At 54.5% G+C, this 17,964-nt stretch overlaps 3 non-coding genes and 3 pseudogenes across 3 annotated transcripts; all 6 read left to right on the forward strand.

The window, feature by feature from the left end:
- The first annotated feature begins 8,674 nt into the window (after positions 1 to 8,674).
- Positions 8,675 to 8,793, forward strand: LOC141268139 (5S ribosomal RNA; annotated as a pseudogene).
- A 1,706-nt stretch (positions 8,794 to 10,499) lies between these two features.
- Positions 10,500 to 10,618, forward strand: LOC141266424 (5S ribosomal RNA). The gene has a single exon (XR_012320462.1). It is a non-coding gene; the product is annotated as a 5S ribosomal RNA (ribosomal RNA).
- Positions 10,619 to 12,329: 1,711 nt separating this feature from the next.
- Positions 12,330 to 12,448, forward strand: LOC141267358 (5S ribosomal RNA). The gene has a single exon (XR_012321297.1). It is a non-coding gene; the product is annotated as a 5S ribosomal RNA (ribosomal RNA).
- Positions 12,449 to 14,133: 1,685 nt separating this feature from the next.
- LOC141267313 (5S ribosomal RNA) lies at positions 14,134 to 14,252 on the forward strand (annotated as a pseudogene).
- A 1,706-nt stretch (positions 14,253 to 15,958) lies between these two features.
- Positions 15,959 to 16,077, forward strand: LOC141267302 (5S ribosomal RNA; annotated as a pseudogene).
- Positions 16,078 to 17,788: 1,711 nt separating this feature from the next.
- LOC141268697 (5S ribosomal RNA) lies at positions 17,789 to 17,907 on the forward strand. Its single transcript, XR_012321432.1, has one exon. It is a non-coding gene; the product is annotated as a 5S ribosomal RNA (ribosomal RNA).
- The last annotated feature ends 57 nt before the right edge of the window (positions 17,908 to 17,964 follow it).

The following is a 17,964-nucleotide window of genomic DNA, read 5'->3' on the forward strand; positions in this document are numbered from 1 at the left end:
AGCTCCATAGCTGCAAATCAACGGGTGGCGTAGTCGACACTCAAATAACACCTATCAAGACTGCCACACACTGAGTTTGACTCCCTGGGCACGGACCGGGTCCCCGCCACTCGGAGACTACAACCCTCATCTGATCCGGTTCCGGGTAAGCCCCCGAGCGCGAGACGCTGCGCGACACAGCAGGCCCAGGGGCGCGTCAACTTTGGCGTAGTCGGCAGGATTTCGTGCCCGCAACCACCGGGTACTGCGTGCCTGAAAAAGAGACTTTCAAACTCACCTGTGGTGAAGATTCCCGCCATCCGGCGCCATTTTCAGCCTTCTTCCCGCCATCTGTGAAGATTCCCGCCATCCGGCGCCATCTTCAGCCTTCTTCCCGCCATCCGTGGAGTTTTCCCGCCGTTGGACGCCATCTTGAGGACGCCGCGCGGGAAGAAGAGGGGCGTGGACTCCAAAAAGCCCGCGAGAACTGAAGCCCCGCCTCACGTCCGGACGTTGCGTAAGGTCCTGGAAGGAGCCCAGCAGACGCCGACGTCACCGGAGCGCGACGGAAGGTCCTCAACCCTGACGATCCACTGCGGAGCCGCGGCCTACGGAAGAGGATCATCGCAAGGTAGGCCACGGTCCACTAGGGGGGAGAAGGATGTCGGATACGGAGGAGAGCTTCACCGCTTCAACCCCCGCCAGCGCCACCGCTGTCGCGGTCATGCCTTTCACCATGCCCTATATCCTGGGGGCAGCCTGGCTACCCCAGTACTCAGGGGAGTCACATACCCTGCAGGACTTTAGAGAAAGGCTGGATAGCCTCTTCCAGGTGTACCCCCTCACAGAAGAGCAAAAAGTGAGCATCCTGGTGGCCCAATTAACCGGAGCAGCCCGAAGGGAGGTAAAGTCCTGGCCACCTGGGGGGAGGACTGTCGCAGGGATACTAACCCGGCTGAAGGACACCTTTGATACCCGCACCTCAGCCGAGATCAAGCTTAGATTCTACGGGTGCAAACAGCGGGCCCATGAGAGTATAAGGGACTATGCCCTGAACCTACAAGAGGCCCTGAGAGCCGTTAAGCAGACCGACCCTGACGGCGTGGGAGACGAGGACAGGCTGTTGACTGAACAATTTATAGAGGGTTTATATTGCAATGCCCACCGAACCCAGTTGCGGGCAATGGCCCTACAGGACCCTCATCTGGGATTTGCACAGTTCAAGGACAGAGCCATCCGGGTGCTCCGAGAACCGGCACCGGATGGCGTTGTGACCCACAGGCGCCCAGCTATCACTTACCACCAGGAGGCGGCGCCCTTGTCGGCAGGGCCTGTAGGGGCTGATGCGCAGGCTTTGAACAATGACCCGGCTCCAGACCTGCACCATCAGGTCCAAGAGCTAGCTAAAAGCGTTGCTGCGTTAACCCGAACTGTGCAGTCTTCACAGGCTTCCACTCCAGGGAAGATCCAGCTGGCATCCGGACCGGAGAACATCCCGTGGCGTCGACCAAGGAGGACCCCACCGGCCAGAGGAAGACCCAGTGACCGGTACAACGAGGACGGACGACCCATCTGCCGCCGCTGCAATCAACCCGGACATATGGCAAGGTACTGTCCTTTAAACTGGCACAACCTGGGGGTAGAGGGCCAACCCCCAGGAAAAAGACCACAAGGCCCATCGAACTGGCGCGACAAATATGTCGGAGGGCGTCCAGTCTTGCCTGTGGTACTGGATGGCATCCCTATGAGTGCCCTACTGGACACCGGGTCACAGGTCACCACCATTCCGTACGTGCTCTTCAAGCAGTACTGGAATGACTCGGATATAACCCGCTACCCTGACGACGACTTGAGTATCATCGCCAGCAATGGTCAGCCCGTGCCACAGATCAGATTTAAAGAGGCGACCATTAAAATTGGTAGAGTCGAACTGGCAGCACAGGGACTGATTATTGTAGACATTGACAAACACGAGAGTCACCCAAAGATAACGCTAGGAACTAATGTAATTGAAAATTGTCTTGCAGAGGTGATTTTCCTTTTACAACAGGTTGCCAAGAACGCCAGCTCCGGCGAGCAGCGAGTGCTCCAGAAAGAGATCCGGGCACTGAGGCGACGGCAACAGGTGGAACTCTCCGGCGGTGAGATTGGTAGCGTAAGAATGTGTGACCCTTTCCCTATTGCCATGCCCCCAAAAAGTGAAATGATGATTTGGTGCCGGGCAGCTATTGGTCCGAGAGGTAGGGATTACCAGGCAATGGTAGAACCAGTTTACTCAGACAGTAGGCCCACCATTTTGACAGCACGGGGGGTGGTTCATGTACGCCATGGGAGGGTGCCCGTTCGCCTAATAAATATCGGGAAGAGGGAAGTATACCTACCCCGGTATGCCACGCTAGCCAAATTATATACCATCAACCAAAACTCTATACAGTCTGTGGAAGCCTTGCCTCCATCTCACCCGGAGGAAGGTAACGGCTCTAAGAAAGTAATGGAGGATTGGTGTCAGCAACTACACTTGGGAACTGACTCCACTCCCTCCCACCAGAAACAGGGAGTCTACCGGGTGGTTCAAGAGTATGAGAGAGTGTTTAGTAAACACCCGTTAGACTTCGGGCGAGTTAAGGGGGTAGAACACCGCATCCCCACGGCAGATCATCCTCCCATAAAAGAGAGGTATCGACCCGTACCCCCTGCACATTACCAACACGCCAAGGGGATGCTTAGAGACATGAAGGAGGCTAGGGTAATCCGGGATAGCTGTAGCCCCTGGGCAGCCCCACTAGTTTTAGTCAAAAAGAAAGACAACACTATGAGGATGTGTGTAGATTACCGGAAAATCAATCGTATCACACACAAGGATGCGTACCCTTTACCAAGGATAGAGGAGTCTTTGGCTGCTTTAAGATCTGCTAACTTCTTCTCTACCTTGGATCTCACTAGCGGGTACTGGCAGGTTCCTGTAGCAGAGGCGGACCGGGAGAAGACCGCATTCACCACCCCGATGGGACTTAGCGAGTTTACCTGTATGCCGTTTGGACTTTGTAACGCACCCGGAACCTTCCAACGATTAATGGAGTGCTGTCTGGGACACAAAAACTTCGAGACGGTCCTGTTGTACCTGGACGATGTCATCGTATATTCCAAGACTTATGAGGACCACCTGAAACATCTGGCGGAAGTGTTCGAAGCCCTGGCAAGTTACGGCCTGAAGGTGAAACCCTCTAAGTGTCACCTCCTGAAGCCAAAGGTGCAGTACCTGGGACACGTGGTGAGCGCTGACGGAGTGACTCCCGACCCTGATAAGATCACCGCAATTAAGGAATGGCCAAGTCCCTCCAGTATAAAGGAAGTGCGGCAGTTCCTTGGGTTGGTAGGCTATTACCGCAGATTCATCCCCGGTTTCACCAAAAAGGCAGCTCCCATGCAGGACCTCCTGATAGGCCAGTCCCGGAAGGCCAAGAACCAGAAGCCGCCCTTCAGATGGGAGAAGTTAGAAGAAGAGTCCTTCCGCCAGCTGAAGATGGCCCTCACGGGGGATGAAATCCTGGCGTACCCCGATTACAGCCAGCCCTTTATCCTCTACACTGACGCAAGTAACATCGGGCTAGGAGCTGTGCTGTCCCAGATCCAGCAGGGGAAAGAACGAGTAATCGCTTACGCCAGCCGAAAACTGCGACCCACCGAGAGAAACCCGGAGAATTACAGCTCCTTTAAGCTAGAGTTCCTGGCAGTGGTGTGGGCAGTCACCGAACGCTTTAAGCACTACCTCGCTTCTTCCCGGTTCATCGTGTACACGGATAACAACCCGTTGACACACCTGGACACAGCAAGACTCGGTGCCCTAGAGCAGAGATGGATGGCTCGTCTGTCCAACTACGAGTTCACAATCAAATACCGGGCAGGATGCTCCAATACCAACGCGGACGCCCTGTCCAGGATGCCAAATCTACCGGACGTAGGAGAAGATCCAGAGGAACTGGAAGAAGTCGAACTCCCTGCGTTCCACCGTCATGGGACTATCCAGTGTTCCCACCGGGTAGGGAGTAAGCAAGCCGCTACGTTTAACCCCTTGCCTCACTACAACTGGGCGGAAACGCAAGACAGCGACCCTGCCGTCCGGCTGGTAAAGGAGATGCTGACTCGGCCAGAGGCTCGCCTTGACCCAGACGCTCCGGAGGAAGCCAAGCAACTGTGGGCAGAAAAGAGTAGACTGTTCCTTTACAAGGGGAAGTTGTGCCGCAGAATGGTTAACTCCCGGACACATGAACTAATCTGGCAAATAGTGGTGCCACGAAGAGACGCAGCCATGGTGATGGAGGCATACCACGACGGGGCTGGACACTTCGGATGGAAGAAGCTGGAGTTCCTGCTGCGCGAGCGGTTCCACTGTGTAGGCATGAGGGGAACCATCGAGAGGTGGTGCAGAGACTGTGGCCCGTGCAACCTAAGAAGGAAGGACCGTGCCAGCCAGAAGACTCCCCTGCAGTCCATCGTCACCCGGCAGCCGTTGGAACTGGTAGCCTTGGATCATGTAAAACTGACCCCAAGCAGAAGTGGCTACGTCTACGCGTTAACCATCGTGGATCATTACTCCCGGTTTCTGGTTGTCGTCCCCGTCAAGGACTTAACGGCTCAAACAGCAGCTAGAGCCTTTCAGCAGCACTTTTGCCGTCCACACGGTTACCCGGACCAAGTGCTGACGGACCAGGGACCTGCCTTTGAAGCGGAGGTCTTCCAGGAATTCTGCAATCTGTATGGCTGCCGGAAGATAAGGACGACACCCTACCATCCGCAAACTAATGGACTTTGTGAGAAAATGAACCAGGTGGTAATGGATCTTCTGAAAACGTTGCCCCTGGAAGAACGCAGTCTGTGGCCTGAGAAGTTGCCCGATCTGGTGGACCTATACAACCACATCCCGGTAGGTTCCACCAACTGTACCCCGGCTTACCTAATGAGGGCGAGACCTGGTAAGTTACCTGTTGACCTGGAAATGGGAGTCCTGACACCCGAGGACACTTCACCAGAAGCAGACTGGGACACAGAGAGGCAGCAGCAGTACCGGAGAGTACAGGAGAGCGTGGAGCGAAGTCTCTGTCAGGCTAGGGAAAGACAAGAGAAAACTTACAACCAGTATGCTCCCGCTGTTCCCCTGGTACCCGGAGAGCAGGTCTTGAAGAGAAAAAGACGGCTCCACAAGTTGGACGACCAGTGGGAGAAGGACCCGTACACCGTACTGCCCTCAAGCCACGACAACCCAAAGGTCTGTACCATCAGTAAAGATGGAGGGGAAACCACAACCATTGTATCCCGGGATCACCTGAAGAAGTGTCCCGAACAGCTACGGAACCCTGAAGAGGAACAAGAAGACCCTCGACCCGTAGAGGAAAGGGAAGACATGGTTAGTACTGTGCTCGGAGACTTCCCTCGGTCTTGGACTCAAGTCAATGGCGCAGTTGTGGTACCCGTACTCACCTTCCTCCAACCCGCATCCCAAGCACCTACGGAGCGACAGGTAGAGCTGGAAGAGCAGCCGGTCCAGGAGGCAGAAGACTCCACACAAGCAGAACAGGAGGATCAACCCTCTGCTTATAGTGAGCCTGCCGTACCCCTAGTGAGCCAAAGAGCCGGTAGACAGCTGCCCAGTTTACCCTTGACAGCTCCTACACCCTGTAGTTCAGGGCTAGACAGTCAGCTCCGTAGGTCCACTAGGGCCACTAGAGGCCAGTTACCCGCACGTTGGAGGATTTGAAATGTATAAGTTGTTTTATTTGTGGTTACCTGTTTTTCTTATTGCTTGTGTATAATTATGTGTTTCTAGTTGTTTATAGGAGTATTTGGTGGATTTACCGGGAATCCTGTGTACATAGTTGGAGCGTAACCCAGGACGGACTAAAGACTGTTAAGGACTCGGGGCAGAACAGACCCCTACCTGGTTACGTCTCCCTGTTTTGGTGAAATGGACACCTTGCTTTCTTCAAAGACTGCACCCGGTTACGGATATCCGTGACCACCTTTATGTGTTTCTTCTTATTGTACTATTATTGTTGTTATATCTTGTTATGTTTTTCTAAAATATGTTTAGTCCCGGAGTACTAAATTTCACTAGGGGGGAATGTGGCACCCCAGGGGTCTGGTTTCCACAGTAATGTAATGTTATGTCTGAGAGCAGGTGGGAGGTCCTTTGGTCAGGGATCCTGTGCATGCCACACCTCCTGCCCAGTCTTGGGAGGGGAAGAACTTCCCCTATATAAACCCGGGGCTGAGGCAGGGTTAGGAGTAGAGAAGAAGCAGAGACAAGAAACAGTCATAGGAAGAAACAGCAGAAGCTCAGTGGGAGCAATACTACTATGAGTCAGGGGCTGGCAGCTGCAGAGCTCGCCCTGACTGAGAAGCTTTCTTACCGGACCCGGCGTCCGAGGCTGTGGGGACTAACTCTTACCCAGCAGCAGAAGCCGACCGGCAGGGGATTTCAGGTCCTCAGGCCCAGAAACCCGAAGGCAAGGTCACACGCGTGGGACCAGCACCGCCAACGTGGAGCGGAAGCCATTAGAAGGCCCCGAGTCACCGGCCATACGGGTGAGCACCACACGGCACACTCAGGGACGTGGGCTACTTATATCCGCTTCTAGCAAGGTAGCCAGAAGAGTACAGTCAGTTTGGGAGGCCTACAACTCCGCCTGGCCAGGGGAGATCCCATCTGCTCAAGGACTGACCAGGCCCCGTTCGCTAGCAAGTACTCTGGGAGGGTCTATCGTTGTTACCAGTAAAGACCCTGAATTACACCGCACCGTCTCTGAGTGGTTCCTGCTACCCCCATCTTCCACGTCGGCTGCCCTGAGGCCATACCCCTCCCGTTGGGGGTTATACTATCACGCTGCACAATTCTACATCGGCCTCAGCGGTCTGCCCTGCAGCGGCAGCTCCATAGCTGCAAATCAACGGGTGGCGTAGTCGACACTCAAATAACACCTATCAAGACTGCCATACACTGAGTTTGACTCCCTGGGCACGGACCGGGTCCCCGCCACTCGGAGACTACAACCCTCATCTGATCCGGTTCCGGGTAAGCCCCCGAGCGCGAGACGCTGCGCGACACAGCAGGCCCAGGGGCGCGTCACACACATGCTCCTTTCTTCTTTTCATTTGCTTTCTCTCTTGCGCTATTTAATCCTTGCAAAATACCAGCATCCTTCTCATCACCGTGGGCCTCCAGCATTGTTGCTTATTTACTTTTAATACTAAGCTTCTTTTCACCAGGACCAGCGACTCCCGCATGACTGGAGGCAACCACCGCTGACCTGGAGGCAACCACCGGTAACCTGGAGGCCAGTTTACAGCACAACCCAAGCAAAACACCTTTGCAGGCCACACGACCCCCCCGAAGAGCAGCTCAAATTCACTCGCAACCATCTCACCCTCTTCCTTCATTCACTCCTGGGCGTTTCGCTCCACCCCAAGTTGCGGGTCCAGCTTGCTCTTTCTGTCACATCCCCGCGATGAACGGTTTAGCCTGCAAACAAACAACACCTATAGGGACGGCACAGCCTATGCATCGGTCCTTCAGAGACCGCCCCAGAACGGCCAGAGTTCTCGTCCCCACGCAAGCCTGAGGAAGGCTGGCCGGTCGATGGGCCAAGCAGCGTCTACTGGCCATACCACCTTGGATACGTCCGATCTCGGAAGCAAAGCAGAGATGGGTTCGGAAATACTTGGTTGGGACACCTCCTGAGAACACCAGGTATTGTAGACAATTTTGATGACGTTTTGCCATCTTGCGCAGCTCGGCTAGCATGGAGTGGCGCCTTGCTGGACACCGACCTTACGTAAAGTAGAGGATGGAAGTCCCAAGCCGCCCAAGCCCCCCAAGACCTCTAAGATAAGGACGCAACCCCGCCGCCTCTACCAGGCCTCACACCGAGCTCCTTGCCACGGCTAGGAGTGCTTATTGACCCCGCAGCGGGCCGTATGCAAATGATGGCGTTAAAAGCATCTCGCGCTGTGAAGGGGCCAGGCTTTCAGCAGCTGCCCAGGGGATGGTTTTAGAGGGCGACCGCCTAACGAGGGCCAGCAGAAGTAACGTCTTCTTCTTCAAAGAAGCTTGTGTAACTAACCCAATCAGACAGCTGCCCAGGAGCTAACCTCGTGCTAGGAAGGAGCGGGAGGGAATTGAGGGGGTGGTTCCTGCTAAGGCCCTGAAATAATAATAAGACAGGCAGGAGAGTCTGACGCATGGTGGCGGAAAAGCTGCAGGTGCAAATAGGGAATGTGGTCTCGTGCGAGCAACTTGTGCATGCTCGCTGTGTGTGAGTGTGCGCTTCCTAGGTACGGCGCGCTGCAGACAGTCAAAAGGGTTGCTCCCTTTCATTAAAAGTTAATCCTCGGCTGCAAGCTATTAGAAAGCAACTAACCGTGCTCTACTCACCCTACCCAGGTCTACCGGTGAGTCTCGCCGCTGCTCCCGGCCTGTGGCATTGGCCGCGACGCTGACGTTCCGTCGACAGCGCGGCAGCCGATCAGTGAGCTCAGCGGCTGTGAGCGGGGCGTTCTGTCTACAAGACCTTTTTAAGGAGCCAGCAAAAAAGTGAAGAGAAAGGAAAGCACAAAAGCACCTTGTCTTACTAAGCACTGGAAAGGGCAGCCGGCAACCGGACGTCAAAGTAGAAAAGCAGCAAGTGAGAGGCTTGTCTCTGCCTACGGCCACACCACCATGAACACACCTGATCTTGTTTGATCTTGGATTCTAAGCAGGGTTGGGCCTGGTTAGTACTTGGATGGGAAACCGCCTGGGAATACCAGGTGCTGTAGGCTTTTGCTTTTTCTTACTTCCACAAGCAGGGGTCACTCTCCTCTATGCCTTTTTTCCATTCCTTTTTTCACAAGCGCACACATGCTCCTTTCTTCTTTTTATTTGCTTTCTCTCTTGCGCTATTTAATCCTTGCAAAATACCAGCATCCTTCTCATCACCGTGGGCCTCCAGCATTGTTGCTTATTTACTTTTAATACTAGGCTTCTTTTCACCAGGACCAGAGACTCCCGCATGACTGGAGGCAACCACCGCTGACCTGGAGGCAACCACCGGTAACCTGGAGGCCAGTTTACAGCACAACCCAAGCAAAACACCTTTGCAGGCCAAACGACCCCCCCGAAGAGCAGCTCAAATTCACTCGCAATCATCTCACCCTCTTCCTTCATTCACTCCTGGGCGTTTCGCTCCACCCCAAGTTGCGGGTCCAGCTTGCTCTTTCTGTCACATCCCCGCGATGAACGGTTTAGCCTGCAGGAGACCCTGCGCCGAGCCATTTTTAAACACATCTGATGCGGCAGGTGTTTCATTGCTCAACAAACAACACCTATAGGGACGGCACAGCCTATGCATCGGTCCTTCAGAGACTGCCCCAGAACGGCCAGAGTTCTCGTCCCCACGCGATCCTGAGGAAGGCTGGCCGGGCGATGGGCCAAGCAGCGTCTACTGTCCATACCACCTTGGATACATCCGATCTCGGAAGCAAAGCAGAGATGGGTTCGGAAATACTTGGTTGGGACACCTCCTGAGAACACCAGGTATTGTAGACAATTTTGATGACGTTTTGCCATCTTGCCCAGCTCGGCTAGCATGGAGTGGCGCCTTGCTGGACACCGACCTTACGTAAAGTAGAGGCTGGAAGTCCCAAGCCTCCCAAGCCCCCCAAGACCTCTAAGATAAGGACGCAACCCCGCCGCCTCTACCAGGCCTCACACCGAGCTCCTTGCCACGGCTAGGAGTGCTTATTGACCCCACAGCCGGCCGTATGCAAATGATGGCGTTAAAAGCATCTCGCGCTGTGAAGGGGCCAGGCTTTCAGCAGCTGCCCAGGGGATGGTTTTAGAGGGCGACCGCCTAACGAGGGCCAGCAGAAGTAACGTCTTCTTCTTCAAAGAAGCTTGTGTAACTAACCCAATCAGACAGCTGCCCAGGAGCTAACCTCAGTGCTAGGAAGGAGCGGGAGGGAATTGAGGGGGTGGTTCCTGCTAAGGCCCTGAAATAATAATAAGACAGGCAGGAGAGTCTGACGCATGGTGGCGGAAAAGCTGCAGGTGCAAATAGGGAATGTGGTCTCGTGCGAGCAACTTGTGCATGCTCGCTGTGTGTGAGTGTGCGCTTCCTAGGTACGGCGCGCTGCAGACAGTCAAAAGGGTTGCTCCCTTTCATTAAAAGTTAATCCCCGGCTGCAGGCTATTAGAAAGCAGCTAACCGCGCTCTACTCACCCTACCCAGGTCTACCGGTGAGTCTCGCCGCTGCTCCCGGCCTGTGGCATTGGCCGCGACGCTGACGTTCCGTCGACAGCGCGGCAGCCGATCAGTGAGCTCAGTGGCTCTGAGCGGGGCGTTCTGTCTACAAGACCTTTTTAAGGAGCCAGCAAAGAAGTGAAGAGAAAGGAAAGCACAAAAGCACCTTGTCTCACTAAGCACTGGAAAGGGCAGCCGGCAACCGGACGTCAAAGTAGAAAAGCAGCAAGTGAGAGGCCTGTCTCTGCCTACGGCCACACCACCCTGAACACACCTGATCTCGTCTGATCTCGGAAGCTAAGCAGGGTTGGGCCTGGTTAGTACTTGGATGGGAGACCACCTAGGAATACCATGTGCTGTATGCTTTTGCTTTTTCTTACTTCCACAAGCAGGGGTCACTCTCCTCTATGCCTTTTTTCCATTCCTTTTTTCACAAGCGCACACATGCTCCTTTCTTCTTTTCATTTGCTTTCTCTCTTGCGCTATTTAATCCTTGCAAAATACCAGCATCCTTCTCATCACCGTGGACCTCCAGCATTGTTGCTTATTTACTTTTAATACTAGGCTTCTTTTCACCAGGACCAGCGACTCCCGCATGACTGGAGGCAACCACCGCTGACCTGGAGGCAACCACTGGTAACCTGGAGGCCAGTTTACAGCACAACCCAAGCAAAACACCTTTGCAGGCCACACGACCCCCCCCGAAGAGCAGCTCAAATTCACTCGCAACCATCTCACCCTCTTCCTTCATTCACTCCTGGGCATTTCACTCCACCCCAAGTTGCGGGTCCAGCTTGCTCTTTCTGTCACATCCCCGCGATGAACGGTTTAGCCTGCAGGAGACCCTGCGCCGAGCCATTTTTAAACACATCTGATGCGGCAGGTGTTTCATTGCTCAACAAACAACACCTATAGGGACGGCACAGCCTATGCATCGGTCCTTCCGAGACCGCCCCAGAACAGCCAGAGTTCTCGTCCCCACGCGATCCTGAGGAAGGCTGGCCGGTCGATGGGCCAAGCAGCGTCTACTGGCCATACCACCTTGGATACGTCCGATCTCGGAAGCAAAGCAGAGATGGGTTCGGAAATACTTGGTTGGGACACCTCCTGAGAACACCAGGTATTGTAGACAATTTTGATGACGTTTTGCCATCTTGCCCAGCTCGGCTAGCATGGAGTGGCGCCTTGCTGGACACCGACCTTACGTAAAGTAGAGGCTGGAAGTCCCAAGCCTCCCAAGCCCCCCAAGACCTCTAAGATAAGGAAGCAACCCCTCCGCCTCTACCAGGCCTCACACCGAGCTCCTTGCCACAGCTAGGAGTGCTTATTGACCCCGCAGCCGGCCGTATGCAAATGATGGCGTTAAAAGCATCTCTCTCGCGCTGTGAAGGGGCCAGGCTTTCAGCAGCTGCCCAGGGGATGGTTTTAGAGGGCGACCGCCTAACGAGGGCCAGCAGAAGTAACGTCTTCTTCTTCAAAGAATCTTGTGTAACTAACCCAATCAGACAGCTGCCCAGGAGCTAACCTCAGTGCTAGGAAGGAGCGGGAGGGAATTGAGGGGGTGGTTCCTGCTAAGGCCCTGAAATAATAATAAGACAGGCAGGAGAGTCTGACGCATGGTGGCGGAAAAGCTGCAGGTGCAAATAGGGAATGTGGTCTCGTGCGAGCAACTTGTGCATGCTCGCTGTGTGTGAGTGTGCGCTTCCTAGGTACGGCGCGCTGCAGACAGTCAAAAGGGTTGCTCCCTTTCATTAAAAGTTAATCCCCGGCTGCAGGCTATTAGAAAGCAACTAACCGCGCTCTACTCACCCTACCCAGGTCTACCGGTGAGTCTCGCCGCTGCTCCCGGCCTGTGGCATTGGCCGCGACGCTGACGTTCCGTCGACAGCGCGGCAGCCGATCAGTGAGCTCAGCGGCTGTGAGCGGGGCGTTCTGTCTACAAGACCTTTTTAAGGAGCCAGCAAAAAAGTGAAGAGAAAGGAAAGCACAAAAGCACCTTGTCTTACTAAGCACTGGAAAGGGCAGCCGGCAACCGGACGTCAAAGTGGAAAAGCAGCAAGTGAGAGGCCTGTCTCTGCCTACGGCCACACCACCCTGAACACGCCCGATCTCGTCTGATCTTGGAAGCTAAGCAGGGTTGGGCCTGGTTAGTACTTGGATGGGAGACCGCCTGGGAATACCAGGTGCTGTAGGCTTTTGCTTTTTCTTACTTCCACCAGCAGGGGTCACTCTCCTCTATGCCTTTTTTCCATTCCTTTTTTCACAAGCGCACACATGCTCCTTTCTTCTTTTCATTTGCTTTCTCTCTTGCGCTATTTAATCCTTGCAAAATACCAGCATCCTTCTCATCACCGTGGGCCTCCAGCATTGTTGCTTATTTACTTTTAATACTAGGCTTCTTTTCACCAGGACCAGCGACTCCCGCATGACTGGAGGCAACCACCGGTAACCTGGAGGCCAGTTTACAGCACAACCCAAGCAAAACACCTTTGCAGGCCACACGACCCCCCCGAAGAGCAGCTCAAATTCACTCGCAACCATCTCACCCTCTTCCTTCATTCACTCCTGGGCGTTTCGCTCCACCCCAAGTTGCGGGTCCAGCTTGCTCTTTCTGTCACATCCCCGCGATGAACGGTTTAGCCTGCAGGAGACCCTCCGCCGAGCCATTTTTAAACACATCTGATGCGGCAGGTGTTTCATTGCTCAACAAACAACACCTATAGGGACGGCACAGCCTATGCATCGGTCCTTCGGAGACCGCCCCAGAACGGCCAGAGTTCTCGTCCCCACGCGAGCCTGAGGAAGGCTGGCCGGGCGATGGGCCAAGCAGCGTCCACTGGCCATACCACCTTGGATATGTCCGATCTCGGAAGCAAAGCAGAGATGGGTTCGGAAATACTTGGTTGGGACACCTCCTGAGAACACCAGGTATTGTAGACAATTTTGATGACGTTTTGCCATCTTGCCCAGCTCGGCTAGCATTGAGTGGCGCCTTGCTGGACACCGACCTTACGTAAAGTAGAGGCTGCAAGTCCCAAGCCTCCCAAGCCCCCCAAGACCTCTAAGATAAGGACGCAACCCCGCCGCCTCTACCAGGCCTCACACCGAGCTCCTTGCCACGGCTAGGAGTGCTTATTGACCCCGCAGCCGGCCGTATGCAAATGATGGCGTTAAAAGCATCTCGCGCTGTGAAGGGGCCAGGCTTTCAGCAGCTGCCCAGGGGATGGTTTTAGAGGGCGACCGCCTAACGAGGGCCAGCAGAAGTAACGTCTTCTTCTTCAAAGAAGCTTGTGTAACTAACTCAATCAGACAGCTGCCCAGGAGCTAACCTCAGTGCTAGGAAGGAGCGTGAGGGAATTGAGGGGGTGGTTCCTGCTAAGGCCCTGAAATAATAATAAGAGAGGCAGGAGAGTCTGACGCATGGTGGCGGAAAAGCTGCAGGTGCAAATAGGGAATGTGGTCTCGTGCGAGCAACTTGTGCATGCTCGCTGTGTGTGAGTGTGCGCTTCCTAGGTACGGCGCGCTGCAGACAGTCAAAAGGGTTGCTCCCTTTCATTAAAAGTTAATCCCCGGCTGCAGGCTATTAGAAAGCAACTAACCGTGCTCTACTCACCCTACCCAGGTCTACCGGTGAGTCTCGCCGCTGCTCCCGGCCTGTGGCATTGGCCGCGACGCTGACGTTCCGTCGACAGCGCGGCAGCCGATCAGTGAGCTCAGCGGCTGTGAGCGGGGCGTTCTGTCTACAAGACCTTTTTAAGGAGCCAGCAAAAAAGTGAAGAGAAAGGAAAGCACAAAAGCACCTTGTCTTAGTAAGCACTGGAAAGGGCAGCCGGCAACCGGACGTCAAAGTGGAAAAGCAGCAAGTGAGAGGCCTGGCTCTGCCTACCGCCACACCACCCTGAACGTGCCTGATCTTGTCTGATCTCGGAAGCTAAGCAGGGTCAGGCCTGGTTAGTACTTGGATGGGAGACCGCCTGGGAATACCAGGTGCTGTAGGCTTTTGCTTTTTCTTACTTCCACCAGCAGGGGTCACTCTCCTCTATGCCTTTTTTCCATTCCTTTTTTCACAAGCGCACACATGCTCCTTTCTTCTTTTCATTTGCTTTCTCTCTTGCGCTATTTAATCCTTCAAAATACCAGCATCCTTCTCATCACCGTGGGCCTCCAGCATTGTTGCTTATTTACTTTTAATACTAGGCTTCTTTTCACCAGGACCAGCGACTCCCGCATGACTGGAGGCAACCACCGCTGACCTGGAGGCAACCACCGGTAACCTGGAGGCCAGTTTACAGCACAACCCAAGCAAAACACCTTTGCAGGCCACACGACCCCCCCCGAAGAGCAGCTCAAATTCACTCGCAACCATCTCACCCACTTCCTTCATTCACTCCTGGGCGTTTCGCTCCACCCCAAGTTGCGGGTCCAGCTTGCTCTTTCTGTCACATCCCCGCGATGAACGGTTTAGCCTGCAGGAGACCCTGCGCCGAGCCATTTTTAAACACATCTGATGCGGCAGGTGTTTCATTGCTCAACAAACAACACCTATAGGGACGGCACAGCCTATGCATTGGTCCTTCGGAGACCGCCCCAAAACGGCCAGAGTTCTCGTCCCCACGTGAGCCTGAGGAAGGCTGGCCGGGCGATGGGCCAAGCAGCGTCTACTGGCCATACCACCTTGGATACGTCCGATCTCGGAAGCAAAGCAGAGATGGGTTCGGAAATACTTGGTTGGGACACCTCCTGAGAACACCAGGTATTGTAGACAATTTTGATGACGTTTTGCCATCTTGCCCAGCTCGGCTAGCATTGAGTGGTGCCTTTCTGGACACCGACCTTACGTAAAGTAGAGGCTGGAAGTCCCAAGCCTCCCAAGCCCCCCAAGACCTCTAAGATAAGGACGCAACCCCGCCGCCTCTACCAGGCCTCACACCGAGCTCCTTGCCACGGCTAGGAGTGCTTATTGATCCCGCAGCCGGCCGTATGCAAATGATGGCGTTAAAAGCATCTCGCGCTGTGAAGGGGCCAGGCTTTCAGCAGCTGCCCAGGGGATGGTTTTAGAGGGCGACCGCCTAACGAGGGCCAGCAGAAGTAACGTCTTCTTCTTCAAAGAAGCTTGTGTAACTAACCCAATCAGACAGCTGCCCAGGAGCTAACCTCAGTGCTAGGAAGGAGCGGGAGGGAATTGAGGGGGTGGTTCCTGCTAAGGCCCTGAAATAATAATAAGAGAGGCAGGAGAGTCTGACGCATGGTGGCGGAAAAGCTGCAGGTGCAAATAGGGAATGTGGTCTCGTGCGAGCAACTTGTGCATGCTCGCTGTGTGTGAGTGTGCGCTTCCTAGGTACGGCGCGCTGCAGACAGTCAAAAGGGTTGCTCCCTTTCATTAAAAGTTAATCCCCGGCTGCAGGCTATTAGAAAGCAACTAACCGCGCTCTACTCACCCTACCCAGGTCTACCGGTGAGTCTCGCCGCTGCTCCCGGCCTGTGGCATTGGCCGCGACGCTGACGTTCCGTCGACAGCGCGGCAGCCGATCAGTGAGCTCAGCGGCTGTGAGCGGGGCGCTCTGTCTACAAGACCTTTTTAAGGAGCCAGCAAAAAAGTGAAGAGAAAGGAAAGCACAAAAGCACCTTGTCTTACTAAGCACTGGAAAGGGCAGCCGGCAACCGGACGTCAAAGTAGAAAAGCAGCAAGTGAGAGGCCTGTCTCTGCCTACGGCCACACCACCCTGAACACACCTTATCTTGTCTGATCTCAGAAGCTAAGCAGGGTCGGGCCTGGTTAGTACTTGGATGGGAGACCACCTGGGAATACCATGTGCTGTATGCTTTTGCTTTTTCTTACTTCCACAAGCAGGGGTCACTCTCCTCTATGCCTTTTTTCCATTCCTTTTTTCACAAGCGCACACATGCTCCTTTCTTCTTTTCATTTGCTTTCTCTCTTGCGCTATTTAATCCTTGCAAAATACCAGCATCCTTCTCATCACCGTGGACCTCCAGCATTGTTGCTTATTTACTTTTAATACTAGGCTTCTTTTCACCAGGACCAGCGACTCCCGCATGACTGGAGGCAACCACCGCTGACCTGGAGGCAACCACTGGTAACCTGGAGGCCAGTTTACAGCACAACCCAAGCAAAACACCTTTGCAGGCCACACGACCCCCCCCGAAGAGCAGCTCAAATTCACTCGCAACCATCTCACCCTCTTCCTTCATTCACTCCTGGGCATTTCACTCCACCCCAAGTTGCGGGTCCAGCTTGCTCTTTCTGTCACATCCCCGCGATGAACGGTTTAGCCTGCAGGAGACCCTGCGCCGAGCCATTTTTAAACACATCTGATGCGGCAGGTGTTTCATTGCTCAACAAACAACACCTATAGGGACGGCACAGCCTATGCATCGGTCCTTCCGAGACCGCCCCAGAACAGCCAGAGTTCTCGTCCCCACGCGATCCTGAGGAAGGCTGGCCGGTCGATGGGCCAAGCAGCGTCTACTGGCCATACCACCTTGGATACGTCCGATCTCGGAAGCAAAGCAGAGATGGGTTCGGAAATACTTGGTTGGGACACCTCCTGAGAACACCAGGTATTGTAGACAATTTTGATGACGTTTTGCCATCTTGCCCAGCTCGGCTAGCATGGAGTGGCGCCTTGCTGGACACCGACCTTACGTAAAGTAGAGGCTGGAAGTCCCAAGCCTCCCAAGCCCCCCAAGACCTCTAAGATAAGGAAGCAACCCCTCCGCCTCTACCAGGCCTCACACCGAGCTCCTTGCCACAGCTAGGAGTGCTTATTGACCCCGCAGCCGGCCGTATGCAAATGATGGCGTTAAAAGCATCTCTCTCGCGCTGTGAAGGGGCCAGGCTTTCAGCAGCTGCCCAGGGGATGGTTTTAGAGGGCGACCGCCTAACGAGGGCCAGCAGAAGTAACGTCTTCTTCTTCAAAGAATCTTGTGTAACTAACCCAATCAGACAGCTGCCCAGGAGCTAACCTCAGTGCTAGGAAGGAGTGGGAGGGAATTGAGGGGGTGGTTCCTGCTAAGGCCCTGAAATAATAATAAGACAGGCAGGAGAGTCTGACGCATGGTGGCGGAAAAGCTGCAGGTGCAAATAGGGAATGTGGTCTCGTGCGAGCAACTTGTGCATGCTCGCTGTGTGTGAGTGTGCGCTTCCTAGGTACGGCGCGCTGCAGACAGTCAAAAGGGTTGCTCCCTTTCATTAAAAGTTAATCCCCGGCTGCAGGCTATTAGAAAGCAACTAACCGCGCTCTACTCACCCTACCCAGGTCTACCGGTGAGTCTCGCCGCTGCTCCCGGCCTGTGGCATTGGCCGCGACGCTGACGTTCCGTCGACAGCGCGGCAGCCGATCAGTGAGCTCAGCGGCTCTGAGCGGGGTGTTCTGTCTACAAGACCTTTTTAAGGAGCCAGCAAAAAAGTGAAGAGAAAGGAAAGCACAAAAGCACCTTGTCTTACTAAGCACTGGAAAGGGCAGCCGGCAACCGGACGTCAAAGTGGAAAAGCAGCAAGTGAGAGGCCTGTCTCTGCCTACGGCCACACCACCCTGAACACGCCCAATCTCGTCTGATCTCGGAAGCTAAGCAGGGTTGGGCCTGGTTAGTACTTGGATGGGAGACCGCCTGGGAATACCAGGTGCTGTAGGCTTTTGCTTTTTCTTACTTCCACCAGCAGGGGACACTCTCCTCTATGCCTTTTTTCCAT

This window comes from Phyllobates terribilis, unplaced genomic scaffold, assembly GCF_046119375.1.
Source record: "Phyllobates terribilis strain yellow unplaced genomic scaffold, ASM4611937v1 Scaffold_4__5_contigs__length_816908805, whole genome shotgun sequence".
NCBI lineage: Eukaryota > Metazoa > Chordata > Amphibia > Anura > Dendrobatidae > Phyllobates > Phyllobates terribilis.